The 23185-nt window shown below is 42.4% G+C and overlaps 1 long non-coding RNA gene and 1 pseudogene across 2 annotated transcripts; one reads left to right on the top strand and one right to left on the bottom strand.

Annotated features, from left to right (window-relative positions):
* Positions 1-1626: 1626 nt before the first annotated feature.
* Positions 1627-13947, top strand: LOC148108507 (uncharacterized). 2 transcript variants are annotated; one of them, XR_015727812.1, is made up of 3 exons: positions 1627-1742; positions 2850-2908; positions 13725-13947. It is a non-coding gene; the product is annotated as an uncharacterized LOC148108507 (long non-coding RNA). The 2 variants fall into 2 exon arrangements; XR_015727811.1 differs by lacking the exons at positions 1627-1742; positions 2850-2908 and adding exons at positions 12113-12494; positions 12726-12805 and having other exon boundaries at positions 13725-13938.
* LOC148108508 (protein kish-A pseudogene) lies at positions 9233-10445 on the bottom strand (annotated as a pseudogene).
* Positions 13948-23185: the final 9238 nt, after the last annotated feature.

Here is a 23185-nt window from a genome sequence, read left to right as displayed (position 1 = left end):
TTCCAAATGATCAACGTCGAAGCTGAGACTACGGGACACCAAACATCTGGATATTCGCAAACATTGTTTTCTGACTGAAGTTTTCATTTGTTAGCATTGATTTGCCAGCTTTCCCTGCGACTTGATTAACAAACCATCAACAAACTCCCTAAGTAAGCCACAGAGGTGTATTTCGTACTCAGAGACTCTTCACGAAGAATGAATTATTTGTATAGAAAAAAGTGACCTAAAATGTTCCATTTCCATGTTCTATATTGAAATCCCCATTGGGCTCGTTTGTGGACCCCGGTCTGGCTCTAGAGGCGCAGATCTGAGATGGACCCTGGCACGTGGGCCGTAGACCCCCCCATACACACGCACCACAGCCTGGGCTCACGACTGGCTCAGGAAAGGCCTGCTCTCGGTACCACGGGCACAGCCACGGGCGCTCAGTGGCAGCATGAACCCAGATGGCAACTCTGAGTTCAGCTGAATTAGACCCTCGTCCACCAAGAAAGTAGATCACGGAGCTGCGACATGACCAATGTCCCAGTGTATCTGGGGCTAGGAGGCTTCCCTGGACACAGGACTTCCAGTGCTAACACTGGAAAAATTCTGCGCAGACCAGCATGGTGGGTCACCCTAGGGGGCTGCTGGGCCTTTGGGGATCGCGGCAAACATCGCGTGGAGCCAGTCTGCGGTAACCCGAAGTGCCTTCCCTGCACCACCTCTCCTGCGTGGAGTTTGCTGAGTTCCCTCTAGAGAAGATGTGTGTTACTTCTCTGGTTTTTGAAGCCCCATTGGTTCTTCAAGGTCTGGCTAAAATGTCACTTCCTTTGTGAAATCCTCTCAATCCAATTCTCCGGTTCAAATAGGTTAGTTCTCTACCACTGGGACAGGCCCATGGTTCCCTCTGTGCTTCTGAAATCCAAAAAGCTTTTATGCAAGTTACTTGGAAAATGGAAAGCTCTTACGTAAGCTCCTGGGCTGCAAAATCTTACCTTACTGATCTGAGGTTCTTAATAGTCCTTTTTTGTCTCACTGAAAAGAATATTCATACATTTTTGCTGCATAAAGATATTAATGTGTTTGATGACAGAGGGATACCCAGACTCTGAAGTGGGTGTAGTTAATGAATGATATGTACACTAGGTTATCCCTCTAGAATCTGAAGAATTCCTACATGCAGGTGACCCCAAGGTTTCAGATAAGGGATGGTGGACCCGTACCTCTACGAGGGTGCGGTTTTACTTGGCTTGTTTGTAATTAATTATTTGCATATCTCTGAGCCTCAGCTTCCTCATCTATAAAATGAAAATAATAATGTCTGTTCTGACATGTAAAAAAATAAAGTGTTGCCGGGGCGCCTGGGTGGCACAGCGGTTAAGCGTCTGCCTTCGGCTCAGGGCGTGATCTCAGCGTTATGGGATCGAGCCCCACATCAGGCTCCTCCGCTGTGAGCCTGCTTCTTCCTCTCCCACTCCCCCTGCTTGTGTTCCCTCTCTCGCTGGCTGTCTCTATCTCTGTCAAATAAATAAATAAAATCTTTAAAAAAAAAAAAGTGTTGCCAACAAGTAAAAGGCATCATTACTGTTACTTCTCTCATCATCCTTATTCTAATGTGCTTTCTATTTTATTTACTTTCAGTCTCTGCAAAAAACCACCCTTTTCATAGCTGGTGCTCCATAAACATCGTGAGGCCTGGGTGTAGACATGTGCTCAAAGTGACAAGTTCATGAGTGATTTTCTCAGTGTCCCGTCTGGTAAGTCAAATTTAACATTGAATTGAGCTACAACTTGGAGGGGGTTGGGGATGGGAAAATAATTGATCTACACTACATTTCCAGAAAATAGCAGAATGTAGTCACTAAAATGTTGCCTCTGCCCTGTTGACTACGTGCAGAGCCTGGGTCATAATGCATGGAAGCAACTGCTCGTGGGGGATGCTTGAACTGGAGTAAAGGGAGAATCTAATAGGCCCTTTAGAACACAGAGCAATAATGTACAATATATCTGAGGCCGGGAAGATGGCACAACAGAACACCGGCTTGTTTGGCGTCCGGCATTTAGAAATGAGGTGACTCATTTAGAGCAAAGCAGTGTTGTCAACATGGAAATTTGACCAGAGCAGTCTTATCCAAATAGTCGGTCTTTAATTCAAATACGATGTACTGCAATCTAAATCATGGGACACTATTTGACTGGTTCAAGACAAACGCCAAGATGAAAGAAACTTGGAACAAAATCTTTATGTTTTCAAATACTGGGATACCTGATATCAGGAAGGCGTTGTGCTCACTCCTGAGCAATCTGGAAAAATGATTGTCACCCTTTTAAAGCCTGTTTTTTCATATATGACTAGCAAACATCAGTAGTGTCTTTTTCAAATATAAAGGCATAGTACAGTAATAAGAGTTCAAAGGGACCGTGGAGCCTCCTAACTCATGCAGAAATTCCTTCTTTAAAGAACACCCTTCCCAGAGAGTCAGTCACCTTCTACTTGGCTTTTGTTTGGGACGGAGGATCATTGACTGCAGAGGCAACCTTGTTTTCCAGCAATTCTGGTTTTTAGAAAATGATTTCTGACATTGATTCAAAATCTTCCTTGTAATTCCTGCTCTGTAGTTTCAGTTTTGCCTTCTAGAATGTCTGAGGACCAAATGTGTTATTCTTCTCATGATGACAGTATCAGCTTGGAGTGTTTAGCTGCAGTGAACAGAACACCCATGGTTAAGCAAATAGAAGCTTGTCTTTCTCACAAAGCAAAATATCTGCAGACCGACAGTCCAGCTGGTAGAGCTCTCAAGGATGCGGGTGCTGTCTGTCTCCCTACATTGTCATTCTTAGCATATTTTTTGCTCTATCCTCAGGTAGGAAGAAAGAACTAGGCTGTGAAAGGCGTGCCAGTCAACCCTTTTCTTCTTGAAAGGTAAGCAGAAACTCTCCAGAAAGCCTGATTTATCAGACTTCTCCTTAGCCACAATTGGGTTCACAGTCACCCGTAGACTGGCTGTGGGTGATGAGGTGACTATGGCCGGTTTAGACCCACCATGCTTCTACTTCCAGGATCTGGCTGGGGCCTCTTTTTTCTGAGGTCAAGGGGTCTCTGTGGCAACCTAAACAGATCTGTTTGGTTACCAGGGAAGAAGGGGGGACGGTGGAGAGGATGGATGATGGTAGGGCCATGAGAACAGAACCTGCCACAATCACACTTCAAATATTCAAAGATTGCTCTCATATCTCCCTGTAATTTTCTCTCCGCAAGGTTAAAATGCACTGTTTTGTCCCTCAATTCTCCTACCGATTTTCGTTGGCCTCCTGTGTATAGCTCTAATGTGTGCCTGGAGCCCGGCCCAGTCTTTCCGATACACCTCACACCAGCGCATAGGACTATCTCTCGTGGGCAGACTCTGCATTTTCCATCCGCATTGTTGGCTTTTGCGGCAGTCATTTCGTGGGCTGGCTCTTACAGAATTTGCTATCAATTCTTAGGAATTGACAAAGTCAGATCATATCCAGTATCTGTGCAATTGATTTAAACAAAACAACAAAAAAAAACTAAATGAGGCCTACAATGTGCTGATTTGGGGAATGCATGTATTAAAATACAGTAAGGAGTTATTTTGGTTAACTTTAAACAGCTGTTCGCTAATAAAATATGTTTAGAAGACCACGATGTGAATTTTATGGAGCCTTTTTAAAATTTTCTGAAAAATCCATAGGTAGCATTGATGTATTTATTACTGCATATGGATTTAAAAGGAAAACCATCACCTCTTTATGTTTCTTTTTGCTTTTCCTAAAACACTTTTCTTCTGGGACATTATTGTGTGCCACGACCAAGCCACACCAAATCAATTTGATTTATGCGGTAACAGAGTGGAAAATAGAAAGTAAGGCACAATGACTTTAGTATGTTCAATAATATGTGTATAACGGAGAACTACTACTTTTGGAAGTATATTATTTCATGAAATTTTAGGAAATAAGGAATTCTCATTCTAGGTGCTTTTTGGTCTAAAGCATTTTTATCCAATATAAGATTAGTATGTCTTGAAAAGCAGGAGTGTTAACAGTTATACTGTAACAATCACGTTTGGTTTTGTGATACCCAGCATATATCCAGTCATCTCTAGGGTTGTCATAAGATATTTATTATCCATGACAATGATTTCAAGTCACTTTAATTATATATAGATGAATAGATACAGGTAAAGCTACATAAATAGATGACACGTAGAATTTGTGTGTAGAACGGGGAATGGTATGAAAGTCTGTATCCAGAATAGGGTACCAAATACCCAAACCATTATAAATCACAGTTACATATTATAATGTGGCTTTATAAATATCACAATTACTCACTCGCATAGTAAGTGCGGGTCATAAGACGTATCAAAAATATGTTCTGAACATTAGAATTTCTTTACAATCTGTAAGAGATTATTCTTATTGAATCTCTAAGAAGCCATAGAGATGGTGACAAGAATATTTATTTCACAAAGCTTATGAAAGCTTTCTAAGCAACCTGGAAAGAACAAAGTTGGCTTCCAAAACCCACATACGAAATTGAAAGAATCATGTGTTTGCAGACATTTAAAAGTATACTGTTGTTGGAGAAATAAGAACATGATGGTATTCTGTGGGTTATGCCAACGTGTTTAAATGAATATATAAAATAACAAGCTAAAAAAGCCCAGAATTCAAAACAACATGTACACACTACTTACCATCGTGTAAAGTAGATGCGCAACATTAAAAATAGGGAATGTATAGCGATATAACTAACAGTTTAATGTGGAATAGTTCTTTCCGTGTTTTTGAAAACTAAGTTACTGGCTCACTCAGGCTATGGCTGAATGAGGAGAGTGGCAACTTTTGTCCCTAAAAAACAATTACGGGTATGGACAAAGTGAGGAAACAAATAAGAACCCATTCAGCACTCCAGACCCCAACTAAAGGTTTCAATAATCTGAGAAGCATTTATGCTTGAAATGTGGCTAAACGTTGTTTGGGAAAGGTGTCATCTGTGGCAGTCTGGCCTACGGATGTGCCTGCTTCTCCCTCGTTCCAGTGCCCACAAGCCCAGTCGACACTGCATTTTCTAGATATAATAGTAAGACCATGATTGATAAAGGAAAAAAATTGATAAAATGGACTTCATTAAAATTAAAATCTTTTGCTCTGAGTAAGCCACCGCTAAGAGAATCAAATGACCAGCTACTGACTGGGTGAAAATATTTGAAAATCATGTATCTGATAAAGGACTTGAATCTAGAATATATAAAGAGCTCTCCAAATGCAATAAGAAGGAAACAAACTCTCATATCAATTGGCAAAAAAAATTTAACACTTCACCAAGATACGTGAATAGTAATGAAGTACGTGGAAGGAAGTTCAATGTCATCAGGCACAGGGAGATGCAAATTAAACCATAACGAGATACTACTCTGTAGAGTGGCTGCAAAACTGTCAATCAGACAAATAAACCTGACAAGACCGAGTGCTGGTGAGCATTCAAAGTAAGTGGAACTTTCATATATTGCTGGTAGGAATGCAAACTAGTATGGCCATTCTGGAAAAACTGGCAATTTCTTATAAAGTTAAATATACATTTACCAGCTGACCCAGCAATTAGACTCTTAGATATTTAACCTATAGTTACAGTTACACAAAAACCTGTGCATGAATATTTAGGCAGCACTATTCATAAAAATCCCAAACTGGAAACAAGTCAGATGTCCTTTCTGCTTGTCACCACATTTTCTGTTGTCACAGGTCCTAGCAACTAAGTGCGTAGAGACCAGGGGTGCTGCTAAACGTCTTATGGTGTTCAGCACGGCCCTCCCCCTCAACAGTGAATTATCCGGCCCCAAATTTCAAGAGTGACTTTGTTGAGAAGCCCTGCTTTAAGGTAACTGAGAGTACTTGAGCCGTGTTCGGTGGGGCTGGACAATTCCCTCGTTCTTTTTTACTGTTCCGTCTTCCTTGCTCTCCCTCATCCCGAGTTCCTATTTATTTCTAACGTAGAAGTCTGCAGCTATTGCCTTTTCTCTCATCCCCAATGGATTATGTTTTCAGGCTCATACCTCCATCTCAAGAGGTTAATAAGGTATCTTCCTAAGCAAATACAGTACACTCTGTAAGAGGAATTTTAATGCCATTTGTTGAGATAACAATCATTTTCAGCTTGTTATACACCCACCGCCACTGAGTTATACTTGGGATACTATAGTGGATGGGTTTTTGTCACATGTTTTTTTCACTTAATAGAGTATCATGAATATTTTCACATTGCTTACCTAATAGGACGCTGCTTGCCAAATGTTTCTGGTTCTCTCTTCTTTAAGGACATAATAGGATCACGCCTCCTGACACCCTTGCAATGGGTGGGGCTGTATGCCTCGTTTTATTAAATGAGTTGAGAATGGAATTGACACATTATTTCCAGGCCAGAGTATTTAATTGCTTATTTGATAACTTTCAGAGTTCTTTATTTCCCTATGGTAACTTGACTAGCAATGGTTGAGATTGGAGCTTTTCCGTCAGCCTGGATATCTGAGGGACCGTGATGAAAAGAGGCCCTTGTTGATGCCCATGTGGCTGAGAAAGAAATAAACTTCTGTTATTTTAAATCATTGGGACTTTGGGGGTGTTTATTTCTGCTGTATGACCTAGCCTGTCCTGATTGATACGTCTGATACCCACTCATCACTTCTGTTTAGAGGCCTACTTCTCCCCATCAGATAGAGGTGACTATATCCAAGATCAAGAGGGTTTGTCTTCTTTGGTCTACCCTAATAATTGCCATCCTATTCTTTCCAATGGTTAGTTTGGGGAATGCATATGACTCTCTTCTGAGGCATAATGGGAGGTCAGCTGGGGGCTCCTGAGAAAAGTTTCCCTGATCCTAAATAAGAGACCTGAAGAGACAGTCCTTTGGGCTTCTGGACATGGCTGTATTTGGATGTGGCACCTGGAACCTTATTGCCATCTTGAAAGCGTGAAAGAGAACCCCCTAAAGCAAGTCTGACCCACTAAGGATTGCAGAGCAGAGTGATGAAAAGCACCTGAGTCTTGTTGAGGTCTAGAATCAACCAACCTGAAACTTGTCCTACCTCTAGACTTCCTGATATGTGCCATAATAAAAGTCCTTATTTTCAAGTCCGTTTCAGTCAGTGTTTTATGTTCCTGAAAACATCCCAAGTGGTCTATCGTTAAGCTGACTTCCGCAATGTTGATTTAATTGTCCGTAAGGCATGTCTAGACTAGAATATATTTAATTAACTTCCTGTGACCTAACATTTAGGTAGTTTTCCATTTTCAGCCACTATAATATAAAGAGGGTCCCTCACTGCAAATAGTGCCAAATAAAAGTTACAAGCATTTTTCTGCTTCCTAAGAGTGGCAGGCCTGCCTCTCTTTGAACCAGATCTTTTTTCATTCACCGACTCATTTCTATTTTTTGTGGGAGTCTCAAGATAGAACGGTCATTTGGAACTGGCAAGATTCTGGTCCTCATGCAGCTCATAAAAACTTACATCCCTTTGATTTGGTAAAACCAGCCGATGGTGCTTTAGTTACATAAATGTGAAACTAATTCCCACCCACTGGTTCTTGGAGAAGAGATGACAGCCAATGTGCTGGACTGAGAGAGTGTTTTGATTAGAAATATAAAGTAAACATATATTTTAGCATAAAGAGTTATGGCTCCAGACTTTGTAACTTCTTAGGGAAATCCACAATTTCCCATGCATGAATTTAAATTACCTATGCCTTCAAATTATTCTGTTGTTTTTAAAACCACTTAATTGAGGCATAATTGGCATACGGGCACACTACTTGATGTGTTTGAAGATAAGTATACACCCATAAAACCATCATCATAATCAGTGCTGTAAACTTAGGCATCACCTCCAAAAGTTTCTTTCCACCCCAGAAAACGAAACACAATGAGTTATCAATGAGTTATCACCTTACACTCTTAGGATGGCCATATATATATATATATGTAGTGAGGATATAGAGAAAAGGGAACGCTTTTACACTGTTGATGGGAATGCAAAATGGTGTAGCCACTATGGAAAACAATATGGACGTTGATTAAGCAATCCCACTTCTGGTTATATTCCCGAAGGAATTAAAATGCAGATCTTGAAGAAATATCTGCACTCCCATGTTCATTGCAACATTATTAACCATAGCCAAAATATGGAAACGACCTAAATGGCTATCAACAAATGAATGGATAAAGAGAATGTGAGAGGGATATATATAATAGAACAATATCCAGCCTTGCAAAAGAAGGAAATCATGCCATTTGCAAGAACATGGATGGACCTGGAGGATCTTATGCTAAATGAAATAAGTCAGAGAAAGACAAATATTGTGTGACCTCACTTACATGTGGGATATAAAATACTCAAACTCATGGAAGCAGAGAGTAAAACGGTGACGGGGGTAATGGGGAAACAGGGAGACAGTGGTCAAAGGGTACAAAGTTTTGGTCATGCCTGAGGAATAAGTTCTGGAGAACTACTACTGTTCAATGTAAGGCCTGCGATTAACAACGCTGTATTGAATACTTAAAAATTTGGTAACAGGGTAAATCTTATGATAAGTGCTCTTACCACAAAAGGAAAAAGCAAAATAAAACATAAAAAATAAATTATTATTTCTTTAAAGATCGTATGTTCTTATTGCATATTGCGTAGGAAAAGTTGAGGGCTGGGCTGGTAGGAGCAGTACATCTTGCCGGAGTATAAATGGGTCTAGAGGGAGAATACTGTAAAAATAAGAACTGATTCCTGAGAAGATGGAGATTTAAAAAAAAAAAAATAGCTGTCTCCACAAACTTTTTTTTTTCTCATTCTATAAAGATTTATCATTTCCAAATCACAGTGAAAGGACTGGACTAATTTACCAATTTTGTTTTCCATTATGTGCCTTAGAGATACCTCAGGGAAGACTGGTGTTGGACACAACAGAATAGCATTTGCAGAGTAACATCGTGGTGACAGCACCGAGGGTCATTGTCGCAGGCATATTAAACTCTTTGAGTATTATATGGTTACATCCTGTTCATACAGGACATTGGTCCAATAACAAAAATAAAGAACAGCTGCTGGAAATTTATCTCATTCAATGTTCAGAGATAAAAGGGTTAACCATTCATTCCATTATTTTCTGTGGATACGTCCTTTTTTTATACTGAAATCTGATGGCAATCTAATGGGGATGTTTTTCCAAGCTGCTATAGGAAGAGGGTGCTGAAGGCCGTCCCCCTACAGCGTACTGCATCATAAGGACTCTTCCAGTCCCCAGTTCTGGCCACTTCCAAAATATACCCAAGAATCCAGTTTTACTTCTGTCCAGGAAGCTGGGTGCCAAGGATCGGATACAAGCACAGGTACACTTAAGCAGCAAGATTACGGTCAACAGACTCTGAAAATGGAAAATGGCGGACGAAGCAAGGCCAGGGAGGCCGACAAAGCCCCAGCCGCATCCCCCTTCCAGGCCCAGGGCGTGTTAGCAGCAGCTGTGACATCACGTGGAACGTGGCTATCTGGAGATGGTTCAACGTTCTGCTTCCTCTTTGCTGCATGCTCTTGGACAAGGCCCTCTGAGTCCCCATGTCCTCATTAATCAAATGTAGACAAAACGAAAGCATTTACTTCACTGGGTTATTTTGAAAAATAGCATCATAATGTATGTGAAAAAGCATTATTAACTTGGCAAACATATTGCTTTTAGTTATTGTTTGTTTTGGGGGGTTAAACAAAAAATACTTCGAAGGTTGAGTTCCCAGCCATGTGTTGTAAAAAACATGTTTCTATTTTTTATTATTCAGTAATACATAATCATCCTTGAAAAATAAAAACACCAAACACGTGCATGCGTATGCCCTCACCCCTCCAAAGTCAGCGTCTGCCCGGTGTTTCATGGACACCGTCTCGCCCTTGGCTTCCAGGCAATGGGAGGCTGGGACACGGTGCGTCCCTTCTTCTGTGGCGCGCCATCTCTCAGCACCAGCCCTGAGCCCTCTGTCCTTGTAATCCTTCGCAGGAAATCCTTCGCTCAGGTTGTATTTTATTCTAGAAATTTGAGCATTTCTTTTACAAATATTTAAATTATCAGTCCATCTGGAGTTAATTTAACGTAGGGTGGGAGAGATGTGTCATATTTTTGCAAATGCTAATCCATTTACAAAAAGGTATTTTTGCAAATGGCATTCAACACCATTTATTGAGTGACCCTGCCTTTCATCACTGATTTGAGTTGCAAATTTTTCCATATACTAAGCTACGAAATATATTTGAGAAGGTTTTTGGATGAGACATTCCACTGAATTGTCTGTGCTTAGCCCAGTCACTCCCACATATTTTAATTAACTTTATAGAAGCTTTCCTGTCTAATGAGGGAGGCCCTCAACCTTTCTTTTCCATCATCAGCTGGGTTTCTAGCATGCTCCTTCTTCCTGAAGATCTTTAGACTCTTTTTATTTTCACATTCCGGACATCCATGAAAATACAGAGAAGTTTCCAAACTCTCAACAACATAAAGATTAAAGGTGACGGACAATATGTTACCAGAAGCAGGATGTACGATTTCTACATTCTAAGGAAATTGGGGCTGTGTTTAGAAAACCTCCCATCCACCTGAAACACCCCCTAGCTCCACAGCTCTGAATATACACACCTTTACGACTGCAATTGATTTTTTTAAATGTTGGCTTCCCCGTCACAGTCCGAGCTCATCACCGCAGGGGCTATTTCTTAAATACCTTTCGTACCATTGCACAGCGATCAGGACACAGTAAAATCTCAAAAAACATTTAGAGAATCCATTCATGGTACACAAAGCTCTTTTGCTTGGCAATTCCCTGGCTGTATTTTTCCTCTGTCTTTGCTGGAGGGCAAGGTCCCGGGGTGCCCGAGGCTCGCCCAGCTCAAAGATGCCTTTCCTCCCCCAACTGGCTCCCCGGAGGCACTCGGCAAATGCTTTTTCCATTTCCGTGCCCTCTCTTCACTTCCCTCTTCCGAGGCGGGGTATGAAAACCAAAGCCTTGTGGAGTCTGCTAACATTTTCCTAAGAAAACCAGGGTGGCGGCCTGGAGGACGTGACAAGTACACACGAAAACATGGTTCCAAACTGCTGCAGCTTCCGTGCCCGGGTAGAGACCGACTCCCTGAAATGACCTCATCTAGGCCAGCGTACCCGACCTTATTTTGTTAAAGAGTGCAGAAATGGGACCTTCGGTAGGACTCTGAAGTCTGAAGTCTCTGGAGGACATAAGGACGCAGGTGCAAGTTGATGCCCCTGGGTGAGGGGTCCAGGAAGAGCACGTTATTCTTTTGAAGTGGATCTCCCTGGGGTTCACTTTAAAACGTCAGGGGCAGCATTCCTTTGATAGTTTCTGGGTACCCTACACATGTCAAAGGAAAACCAAAGGTTTTCTCTTGCATCACAGGATTAACTGGTCAAACTGGTCGCGGAAGGCCCTCCGAGCGTGGAGCACGGACAGCTGCAGGGAGATGCTGCTGGAAAGCAGCGGATACCCCGTGTGGGCGCAGACTTCTCATTTGTGGTCACTTAAAACTCTGGGAATGTCACATGTAAAGGAGATTAAGAAAATAAAATCTTGTGACTGAGCTCTCTCTCTCTACTGTCTTCTCACGTTTTCATAGTAATTGGGGGGGTGGGGTTTAGGGGGCTGGAGGGGAGGGGGGTGCTTAAGTTTGAACTTAAGCGAATTTCCTAAAGCCCACCAGAAGTCAGCCCTGAGGCCGGAGGACGCTTGGGGGCTTCTCATGCTTCTGCCTAGGACCCCTTTGCCTAGACACAGCCAAAAGCCCTCCAGGGGATCTCTAGGACAGAACTCACAGCTGTGCCCACCCTTCCTTCAGGTGCTCCTTCCCGGAATGTGTGCAAACCTTCCCAGCCGGCCGTAGCCGAAGAGGCCAGGCTGTGACCTGGCTGGATCTTTGTCGACCAGGAGACTGGGCCCAATCCAGCTTCCTGCTTTGCTAGTTTTCCTGGTGTTTGTTTGCAAAGGAAACCTTGATTGCTCAGCCTGCGGGAGAGAATATTCTCTCAGGCTCTTATGGCCTGTTTCTTCTGTTGAAGGGCAGACACAGTGCAATGCTTTCTTTTCTAGCATATGGAACACGGCTTTAGGGACTTCTTTTGGACTGGGGCAGGTACAGAAAGCTCAAGGGCCTGGGGTCAGCAACCTAAGTGGGGACGTGCTGCCCTCCCTTTAGGAGTTGACCTTGGACCTCAGGTCTTAGGAGGGTGTACCTCACAGTCTGGAGAGTGGCCCTGCCTCAGGGCGGGCAGCAGCTTTGACCAAGCAGTGGAGGGGGAAGACCCGAGGGGCACGTGTGCAGGTTACGCAAATTAATTCTGGCCACCAATGGGGTGACACGTTGTAGCTAGGTGCCCCTCTCTCCATACAAGAACAGAGAACAGCTGAACATCGTATGCACCCCTGCGTCTGACTCCGCGTCCCGGAGGTGAGTGAGGAACAAATGTCCAAGGGCTTTGCATGATTCCCTGCTCGGGTCCGATTACCCTCCCACTCTCCACAGAGGACAAGGACGCCCCCCCCCCCACCCCGAGCCCATGCGTGCTTGGCCTCAGATATTAATTTGTTTCAATCTTACAAACCATCCAGCATTGTAACCTAGGCAGTGCGAGCGCTCATTTCCCCTTTCCTCTCCTTTTTGTTACTTTTGCCACTGAAGAAACCGACGTCCGGAGAGGCGCAGGGACTTGTCCATGGTCGCAGAACAGAACTTGTATCACGGCCCGTGCTTAGAAGGAGGTCTGTACATGCTTGCGGGAGGTGAGATTTAATTTAAAGCCAAATAAAAGACAGGTGACTTTGTGGTTTCTTTCATTCATTATTTGTTTACTACTTCTCAGGAGCAAAGCATTAAGTTTTAGCATCCAGCTAATGCATCATTCCTTGTAAGAGCTGTGTCTGTTTCAGCTTTGAATTTTTCTTTTTCTCCCATCCCATTGCTTTCTTCCCTAGAGGCACCACATCCCTCTGTTCGGCGTGTGTCCTTGGGTACGCGTGCTTGAAAATACATGTGTAACATCATTTTACACAGAAATGTGTGTTAGGTTGTACACACAGCACGGTGTTATATGTTTTATTCTATTGCCTCTTTCTTGTTTGAAGATTTTTTCTCCGTACGTGGCTTTCTGTTCATCTAGTTCATTGCTTCCGAGAGCTCTGGTGTATTCTATGGCGTACATCGGCACTCCCCCGGGGGTGGGTACCTGGACCACCTCCACGTCTATCTCTGCGCTAAGCAAATAATGGTGTCAAGCATCCCTGAACATGTGAGAGCTTCTCAGGGGGAAGTAGCAAGTCTCTGTACTTTCCGTTGCAGGTCAAAGCTTGAAAGGAGAGCTGGACAGCTGGTGATGGTGTAATATTTATTTTAAATGCAACCAATAGAAACCGGAGGGCATCCCCCATTAAAGGGACTACTCTACAAAGAGAACCATTAAAATGAATGTAAATCACAGTAGCCTCGGGGACTGTTTAATAACAATCTGACTTTTTATTGGGTGAGCAGGAGATGTGCCAGCTTTCTCCTTACAGAGTCTTCTGGATCTTTTGCAGAGAGAGATTCTATCTGAAATGCTATGGAGATTACGGAGGGCAGAGGGCTACTCAGGGAGTAATGGCCATAAATCCAATTAGTAACTCACTTTCTCTTTTGCCACAGGCTCCATTTCGCCCAAACACATGGAAGATAATTCCACACTCTGGAACCTGGTAAATCCTGGGGGCTCCATGATATCATGCCACCAAGACACAGAGATTTCTTGCCTGGACTGGAATGATACATACTAAACCCCGATTGTTCTAGAGTGGAATGGTGTGGGCGCCTTGCCACACTTTATTTGTATACTTGTGTATCGCTTCCAATAAAAACGTGTTCCTGTCTCATTTGTGAAATAAGGAAATGGAAGAAAAACTTGAGGGATTTCTAGAGAAATTTAGCAAGACTAGAGATCACAGGCACCCCACTTATTTCTAGATGAGGGGACTAAGGCAGCAGGAGCACCAAGAAGTTTAGGGGTCCTGCTCCGAATGAGGAGGGCTGGCACAGGGGTGAGAGCTGTGTCCCTTGACTCTTCCAGTGCAGTCCTGGGTCAGCGGGTGAGATCAGTCAGCAGAGCCGGGTTGACGAGCCCAAGGGCTGAGCCAAAGAAGGGTCTTGGATTCCAGACACTACTTGTTTGAGAACTGGCATACTTTAAAAACCAGATTCCTTTTTTTTTTTTTAAAGATTTTATTTATTTACTTGATAGAGAGAGAGACAGTCAGTGAGAGAGGGAACACAAGCAGGGGGAGTGGGAGTGGAAGAAGCAGGCTCCCAGCGGAGCAGGGAGCCTGATGTGAGGCTTGATCCCAGGACCCTGGGATCACACCCTGAGCCGAAGGCAGACGCTTAACGACTGAGCCACCCAAGCGCCCCTCAGAAACCAGATTTCTTTTTTTTTTTTTTTTTAAAGATTTTATTTATTTATGTGACAGAGAGACAGCCAGCGAGAGAGGGAACACAGCAGGGGGAGTGGGAGAGGAAGAAGCAGGCTCCCAGCGGAGGAGCCTGATGTGGGACTCGATCCCGGATCGCCAGGATCACGCCCTGAGCCGAAGGCAGACGCCTCAACGACTGCGCTACCCAGGCGCCCCAGAAACCAGATTTCTTAATGACAAAGCTTTATGATCCAAAGCAAAGAACTGAGATGCCTGGGGTAAAAATAAAATATGTTTATTATTTTATTTTATTTTAATTTTGATGTTTAAAAAAATACTGTGTAACTGCTTCTCTTCTGTTTCCTTTGAGCTAAAAGACAAGGCACGTTGAGAACAGCTCGGGTAGAGGCGAGAGACAATCGTACGGGGCTCTTTCTTTCTCTCGTTACCTCTATACTCGTTACAAAGATGCTTCTCTGGGTTTGTCGTTTTGTTAAAATTATGGTTGAAATCAAGATCCAAATGACTAAACCACACAATTTGCATGAGTTTATAGAAAAGACACAAAGGATTTGGGTTTGAATCCCTGACTTGTCACTTATGAGTAACCTTGAATAATAACCTCTGAAGCTTAAGTTCATTATCTTCAAAATAATGTGAATAATATGTAACGCATAAGATTGTTGGGAGGATTAAATAAGATACCGTAGGGAGAACTTTCAGTACAATGGCTGGCACATAATGATACCTATAGTATTTTAACAGGTGCATATTTATTATTATTACTTTCCCTTGTATGACTCCAGGGATCAATGAGTTATTTGTTAGGTACACTCATACCCTGAATTCTTCAAAAGCAGAGCCTGAGACAAGGATTTGTGTGCACGATGTTTATTCAGAAGGTAATCTCAGGAAGTGCAGTGAGGAAGTGAGTCCAGAAAGAGAGGAAAGCCAGTAAGTGTACCTCCATCGGCAACTGGGCACAATCCTGGGGACCTCTCACGGGACTGTGTGAAATGTACTTTAAAGAGCATGGGACAAAGGCACCCATAGTGTCTCCTACAACTACAGAAATTCAATCTCCAATTAGGTTTTGAGTATGTGTCACCTTTGTGTTCAAACATCTTTTTTTGTTGTAAATCAGACAACGGTCTCCATTGAGCTGACTTTCTCCATGCTTGGACAGAGCCACTCTGCCACTGTGATCTGCTTTGCCAGCTCCTTGTCCATGACCTGATGGAGGGCTTGGTTTATGCTGCAAAATGTTTCAGCCTGGTAAACACATCTGTGATACTGAGTTTAAATTCACATGTGTACCATTCCATTTAAAGTTGAGGTAGGTTATCTCTTAGACCCTGGTTATCAAAATTAGGTGAAAGAGCTTCTGGAAATCATGGAGCATTTTACAGAGAGCACCACACTCCCTGCAGAATACCACATAATTCTGATATATTCAATTCCAAAACCTAAGTAGAAAAAACGATTGTAAGAAATAGGACCATAATATGAAGTTTCTAACATGGACATGCAAACACACATATCAGTTCAATGTAATTGGCTCTTTATGAGTTTCCACTAATATTTGTTTGCTAATTAATCATTAACTTGCTATCTGCTGGAATTTGCTAGCAGATAAGCAATAGTAGGCACCATAGGTATCAGAAAAACATGTAAAGAGAAACAGTAAACATGAATAAAATTTTACCTGTTTTTACATTAATCTGGGACAAAGAATCCTTGACTCCCTTTCAGGGACAAAATCCCTCTGCCTAATTTATAAAACCGTGGCATTTGAGAACCTACTTAAAAGGTCAATTAAATCACTATAGTGCCTGTTCAGGGCCACGTTCACTAATCAAAACGAGGGAGATACCGTGATTCCAGGCTACTTGGAACTTTCCAAGAGAGGCCGAGCACATAGAAGCTATGCCACAGCCACTGTAGAAACAAAACGTGAACTCCTGACCGACTTGGAATATATCGCTTGTTTTAGGAAAGTTTTATTTATTTTAATATTTTGCTCTAAATTAAGCAACCAACAACCGAAGAGAACTAAAACAGCGGCGTCCTTGGTGCGCACTAGTCCTTACTTCCAGACGCCCATTTCCTAAAACTGGAATGCCTTCTACCGTCTTTACTTTAAGCTTACCCCAAACCTGCGGTCCCCACAAAACCATACCGCGGCCATACCTGCAATCAGACACTCTCTGGCATTCTTACGGTACTTTCTATACTGTTCACTCGTTAGTCAGTGCTACCCTGTACTGTTGGTGATCTCTCTCTCTCTCACACACACCCCTACACTCCTCCCGTCTTTCTTAACTAGACATAGTCCACATTTTACCACTGTTTGTGCCCAGCAGGTGCCCTGTACACAGTGGGCACTTGCAAGTATATTAGAATCATCTAGTCAGGCACCACCCCAACACTATTTACAGCTCACGCTAAGAAACATCAGTGTTTCTCAAGATGGAATCGGCTAGAGAGAAAAGGAAATTTGCGCACCTTCAGTGCCGGTTTGAAACTTTTAAGCACTAAATGTGTTTAAGTATAAAAGCATACACTCCTTATGCTTATCTCTCTACGACACCCACGAAACTAAAATAGTTCACAATTAAGTGCAAATAAACCCAATACATTCCAATTAGCATTATTATGACAGATGATGCTGTTTGGCTGAAACTAAATCGCCATTCAGGATGTGAACGCGATACTGATAACGCAGGCTCTTCGCGATTCAGCACCCAGTCCGTAGGTTTGCTGTGTGAGCGCTCCATCTTCCCGTCCCGAACACTCCGAAATCACCATGTGTACAATAAAACACCATGTCATTTCCATGCCACTTGGCATGAATACATCATTTATGTATTAATTCCAACCTCTCTTCCTTTCTTATTGACCTGTGACAATGAACGTACTTCTTGGCATCAACATGGCCTTAAATACAATACGATGAAATCATGGGGCAATACTTTGTTGTATGGTAGTCAACCGAATGACAATGATGATAATAATATTAATAGCTAAGATTTACAGACCAGTTACTATGTGTCAAGCACTTTTCTGTATCTAGACTGTCCCATCTAATTCCCATATTCACCACTTGAGAAAGATGCTACGATGAGCACGATTCTACAGATGCGGAAATTGGGGCTCAGAGAAATTCAATAGCATTTTCAAATCCATCCCATAGATACAGCATTTCCACCCGTAAAGTCTGACTCCGGAACCGGAACACAGCACTTATATTCATTTGTTTAGTTTATCATTAAAATGAACACAAAATTAAAGCAATTGTTGCACAGAATAACACACTCCAATGTTTGATATTTCTGTACACCCACAATTCATCAGATGCTCGGTGATCACGCCTGGAGATTTTTTTGAACCACTAAGTCATTAGAGTTAGCTAAAACTCAGCTTCACGTCCACAATCAAAGAAGTGCTTTACTGATGACAACACATAACCTAATTGTAGTTCTCAATAAATGTAATCTATTCAAAAAAGTTGAACAATATGCATGTCATGCCCTTCTATTATACCAGTCAGACGATGTCTTCATTCAGAAGTCCATTGACTTCCCCAGTACGCAGCTTCGGTGCCAGCTGTGGAGGACAGCAGAGACTGGAGGGGACCCACAAGCCAGAAGAATCCACGAATCCATAATTTAACATGCATAGCCAAGTTCTTCCGAGACTGGAGTTTCAGCTTCTCTTTCAGCTTTTTGATTCAAGTTCTCCAGAAGTCAGTATGTCCTCACCGAATTGGGAAATATGCAGACTTGGTTATTCCTTCTGATTGCCAAAATAAACAAAATAAACTCTTAAAATGCGATGTATTATCGGCGTCCTTCCTTGTTCAATTGACGGGTTCAGGCAGGAAAACATTTGGACAAGGAAAGGATGGACCTTTGGGTGCACCCTCCCCCTCATCCAGCCCAAATTCAGCAACATAGTACTGTACGTATTCCGTCAGATCTCCTGCCATTCTTTACAAAAATAAATAGTGTGATTAACTTATTGACTTCTGTTTCCCAAGTAAATAGGCAACTTAGGAATGAGGACAAAGCTTGCACACTTTAGGCCTGTAAGCACAAGGATCAATTTTCTCATAATACTGCAAAAGACTGATTTATCAGTCATCTGCTCCACTCACAGCACATTGCACTGGCCAACGTTAGACCCAAAGAAGTATAGGACAAGCTCTCTAAGCTTAAGAATGTTACAAGCTTATTGTTATCCTTGGGGTCATATGCAGCAACCAGAATAGCTACATTCAGAACTTGGCTACCATTCCTTCCATCTTCAAAACAACTGGGCTAGGTAAAATTTGACTTACCGCGCTCACGTAGACCAGGCTATTAGGACACAGGAGGTGAACGCTAAGGTCATCCAGCTAATTAGTGGCCGAGCCAAATCTTGAAGTTACGTTTCTCCGTCTTCGGTTTATCCCACCAGACCAAATTGCTACTTTAGGGCAACACAGAAACAGCATTCTAGAAGGTGTTTAGATTGATTTCTAAAGTTGATCTGGCTCCACCATGAATATTAAAAAACTCCCCCGAAACAAAAAAACACCTGATTTGTAACTGGAGCCCGGAGTGTCACCCGCAGCCTGGGCTGATGATTTCGTTACCAGCTGCTGGAACACTTCAATGGGAAGACGAGAAATTCCTGCAGGAAATGACTCCAGGCAGCTCTGAATTAGTAAGGAAATTAAATGACTAACTTCAATGTTTCCTGGTTTTTGTCTATCTTAATTAACACTTTATTTTGGTAAAGGAAAAATTGAACCACTTTTTAATAGTCAACATGTAAAACCTACTATCTGTTTATAGTAAAAACAGGATTCCCAAGTCTGTTTTTATTTAAAGAAAAGAAAAACATTTTTGAACAATTTTCAGTAACCATATTCATTAAATGGTTCTTAAAAAAAAAAAAAGAACCCAACAATTACAGCATATGTGTGTGGGAAATATCAATTTCCTTTTCATATTTCCCAAAGGTGCACTTGAGAAAAATGTGTTGATTATTAACAGGGCTAATATTTTTGTGGTAATGTTATTACTGAACATCTACAATAATTGGAGTTTGGGATTGACAGAGGTATTGTAGCCAGAATATATTATTGATTTCCAGTCACATTAAATATAGCATGGACCTAATTGGATGTTGTTATGACTTTGTTTCGTTTTGTTTTTATTATGACTTTTAATATATATTTTGATATGACTCTCATTTCACCCTCATTCCTTTATTCAACAATATATACTGAATGTGCACTATGTGCCTGGGTTTCTTCTAGGTGCTGAAAGTACGTGATAAATTAAACAAAACTCCTGCTCCCATGGAGATCATGTTCCAGTTGAGGGAGACGGATGATACGAAAAAGCGGGGAAATCTGTCAGGTAGTGGTAAGGAGATGAGAATGATGGAGGGGTGCTTCTTTCGATGGGGTGGAATCAGGGAACCAGGAAACTCCTGCATCGTCTCTTTGTAGAAACTTGATGACCTACCACATATCTCCTCACGGACGAGTATCCAGCATCCTGTCCCGTCCTGGACTCCGTAAATGTTTAGGATAAACTTTTGAGTTCAAGGATAATGGAAAGCAATTTCAAGAAAGTTGTTTTTTATATCTGTGTGAATTTTCTCTTTCTTTCTAGCTTTCTTTACTAGGTAATATCTCTTAGGAATGAGGAGAATGAGGCAAAATTCAGATTCTCACCACAGAGCTAGTTTGCTGTACTGCCAAACAAACTCGTATCAAGCTTCTCTTACCAGTTAAGTTTAGAGGCACCGGCTTTATTTTTACTAAAATTAAATAAACCAAATTCTATCTGATGTCTCCAGAATGACTGTGAACACCAACAACAGGGGGTAACTTTTGTCGAACAATATCATACACCAAGTACAGAACTTCTCATACTTTTTTTGCCCCTTATTCTCACAAGAGGTCTGCACATGGGTATGATTCTTCCCATCTTAGAGGTAAGGAAATTGGGACTCAGATACGTTAAATATGTTCCTGGAAGTTCCAGAACTAATAATGCCCACATAGTTGGAGTGTTACGTCACTTCGGCCCGATCCCACGCGGCTGGGAGCAATGAAGGAGATGATCTAATCTAGCCTCATTTTACATATGGGCAAACGGAGACAGCTCTTGTGACCTGCCCAAGTCCCAGAGCCAGTGAGCTGGTGGCAGAGTGGGGACTAGCTCAGGTGACATGGGCAGCCTTCCATGAAAGCTGTGAAAGCCAAGCTCTGGAACTCACTGCCTTTCCAATAAATGTCCGGGACAGTGGTTACTCACTTGAGACGAAGGCGAGTCTTGACCCCTCCCTAATACCATACTTTAAAAAAAATCAATTCCAGGTGGATCATTGATCTAAATATGAGAAGTAAACAACAAAGTTTTTAAAAGAAAAAAACAGGAGACTATCTTAATGACCTTGGGTGGGCAAAGAAGTGCTGACAAACATAAAGGTTAAAAATGGGTACACTGAAATACATTAAAATTAAGAATTTATTTTTATTTATTTATTTGGGAGAGAGAGAGGGAATGAATGGGGGGGGGGCAGAGGGAAAGGGAGAAGCAGACTCCTTGCTGAGCAGGGAATCTGTTGTGGGACTTGATCCCAGAGCCCTGGGATCATGACCTGAGCTGAAGGCAGATGCTTAACCGACTGAGGGACCCAGGCATCTCTGATACTGTTTTTTTTTTAAAGATTTTTTTTTAGTTATTTACTTGAGAGAGAGAGAGAGCATGCGAGAGAGAGCACAAGTGGGGGAGAGGGGCAGAGGGAAAGGGAGAGGCAGACTCCCGGCTGAGGAGAGAGCCCGATGTGGGGCTCAGTCCCAGGACCCTGGGACCATGATATGAGCCGAAGGCAGACGCTTAGTTAACTGAGCCACACAGGCGCCCCCAGTTTGATACTGTCACACACACCCAAGAATGATTAAGATGAAAAAAATAGAATATTAAATTGGATTCTATGAAATTGCCATATTTGCAGGTCAGAAATAAGCAAATACCCCCATTTTCATATAGTTAAACCTGTACCATGTTTTGAGGAGGATGTGGAACTCCAGAGCTTCAGAAGCTATTGGTGAAGTGTCAGCTGGCACAACCCTTTGCAAGTCTGGTTGGTAGTCTGGCAGTTAGCTACTGCTGTGTAACAAACTGCACTAAGGCTTCGTGACTTAAAAAAGCAGCACATTAATTTATGTAAGTTCTATTGGCCAAGTGGGCAGGTCTGCTGGTCTGGGTTACGTTCAGTTAATCTCACCTGGGCTTGTTCACGCACCTGTGGTCAACTGGCAGGATGGCTGGGGGCTGGCCAGTAGGATGGCCTTGTCCAGGATGACTCTGCGCTCCTCCTCATGGCTCCCACATGCTTCAGCAAGCCAGCCTGGACATGCGATCAAGGGGAAGCAAGAGAGAAAGTAAACACGGGCAAGTGCTTTTAGGAGCTCTACTTATATCAACTTTTCTCCTGTCCCATTGGCCAAAGTAAGTCACATGACCAAGCTCAGAGTCAGCATGGGAGGGAAATATGGTGGCATGAATACAGAGATGCATGAAAAATTGGGCCAGGGTTTATTCAAGCTGGACAAACATGTATACACCCTATGACTCGGCAGTTTCTCTCTTAGGTATATACCCAACAGAAAGGTCTGCGTGTGCTCATCCAGAGATGTGGGTAAGAATATTCACAGGAGTGGGGCGCCTGGGTGGCACAGCGGTTAAGCGTCTGCCTTCGGCTCAGGGCGTGATCCCAGCGTTATGGGATCGAGCCCCACATCAGGCTCTTCCGCTATGAGCCTGCTTCTTCCTCTCCCACTCCCCCTGCTTGCGTTCCCTCTCTCGCTGGCTGTCTCTATCTCTGTCAAATAAATAAATAAAATCTTTAAAAAAAAAAAAAAAAGAATATTCACAGAAGCACGATTTGTAACGCTCTCAAACTGAAAACAACTCAAATGTCCATCCATGTAGAGTGGATAAGCAAGCATACTGTGCTTTATTCATGTAGTGGAACAGTGTACAGCAATGAGAATGAATGGACTACAACAACATGTAGTAGGTACATAGGTAGGTAGATAGACAGAAACAAATAAACAGTAAAATAAATCTATGGTGTTAGAAGTCAGGCTGTGGCTACCCTCAAGGAGAGGGGCAGGAGGGGTTTCTGTGGTACTAGTCATGTTCTATTTCTTGTTCTGGGTACTAGTTACATCATTGTGATCATTTCGAGAATGTTTATTAAAATGGACACTTGGGTTTTATGCACATTTCTCTATGTGTGTTTACATCAATGCAATTTACATAAAAATCACACTTTCATTTGTGTTTTGTTTTCCTATTCTGTTTAATTTATGTTCTCTTTTCCTATTGGGAAAAACTCAGGTAACTTTAATTCTGCGGACTGTTTTCTCTGTGAAGGTGGTTGGATTTCAAAATTAAGAAGCAAATTAGTTGTGTCATCATTATGGCCACCACTCAGTTCGGTGCAATTCAATTCAACTCAACAATTCAATTCAATTCAAAGCAACTTAGTAAAATGGATTGAGAGCCCAAAGCACGGTATCAGCACAATGGAAGCTAAAAGGAGAATGAGGGCTCCTTGGTTGCTTTTCAGACCTCGCTGTGCACCTGAATCGTCTGGGGAATGGGTACAGTGCACGAATTCCTGCGCTCCGAC

Source organism: Ursus americanus, chromosome 19 (assembly GCF_024610735.1).
Source record: "Ursus americanus isolate L20-20 chromosome 19, mUrsAme1.1.p, whole genome shotgun sequence".
Lineage (NCBI taxonomy): Eukaryota > Metazoa > Chordata > Mammalia > Carnivora > Ursidae > Ursus > Ursus americanus.
This window is presented reverse-complemented; position numbering and strand designations above follow the sequence as displayed.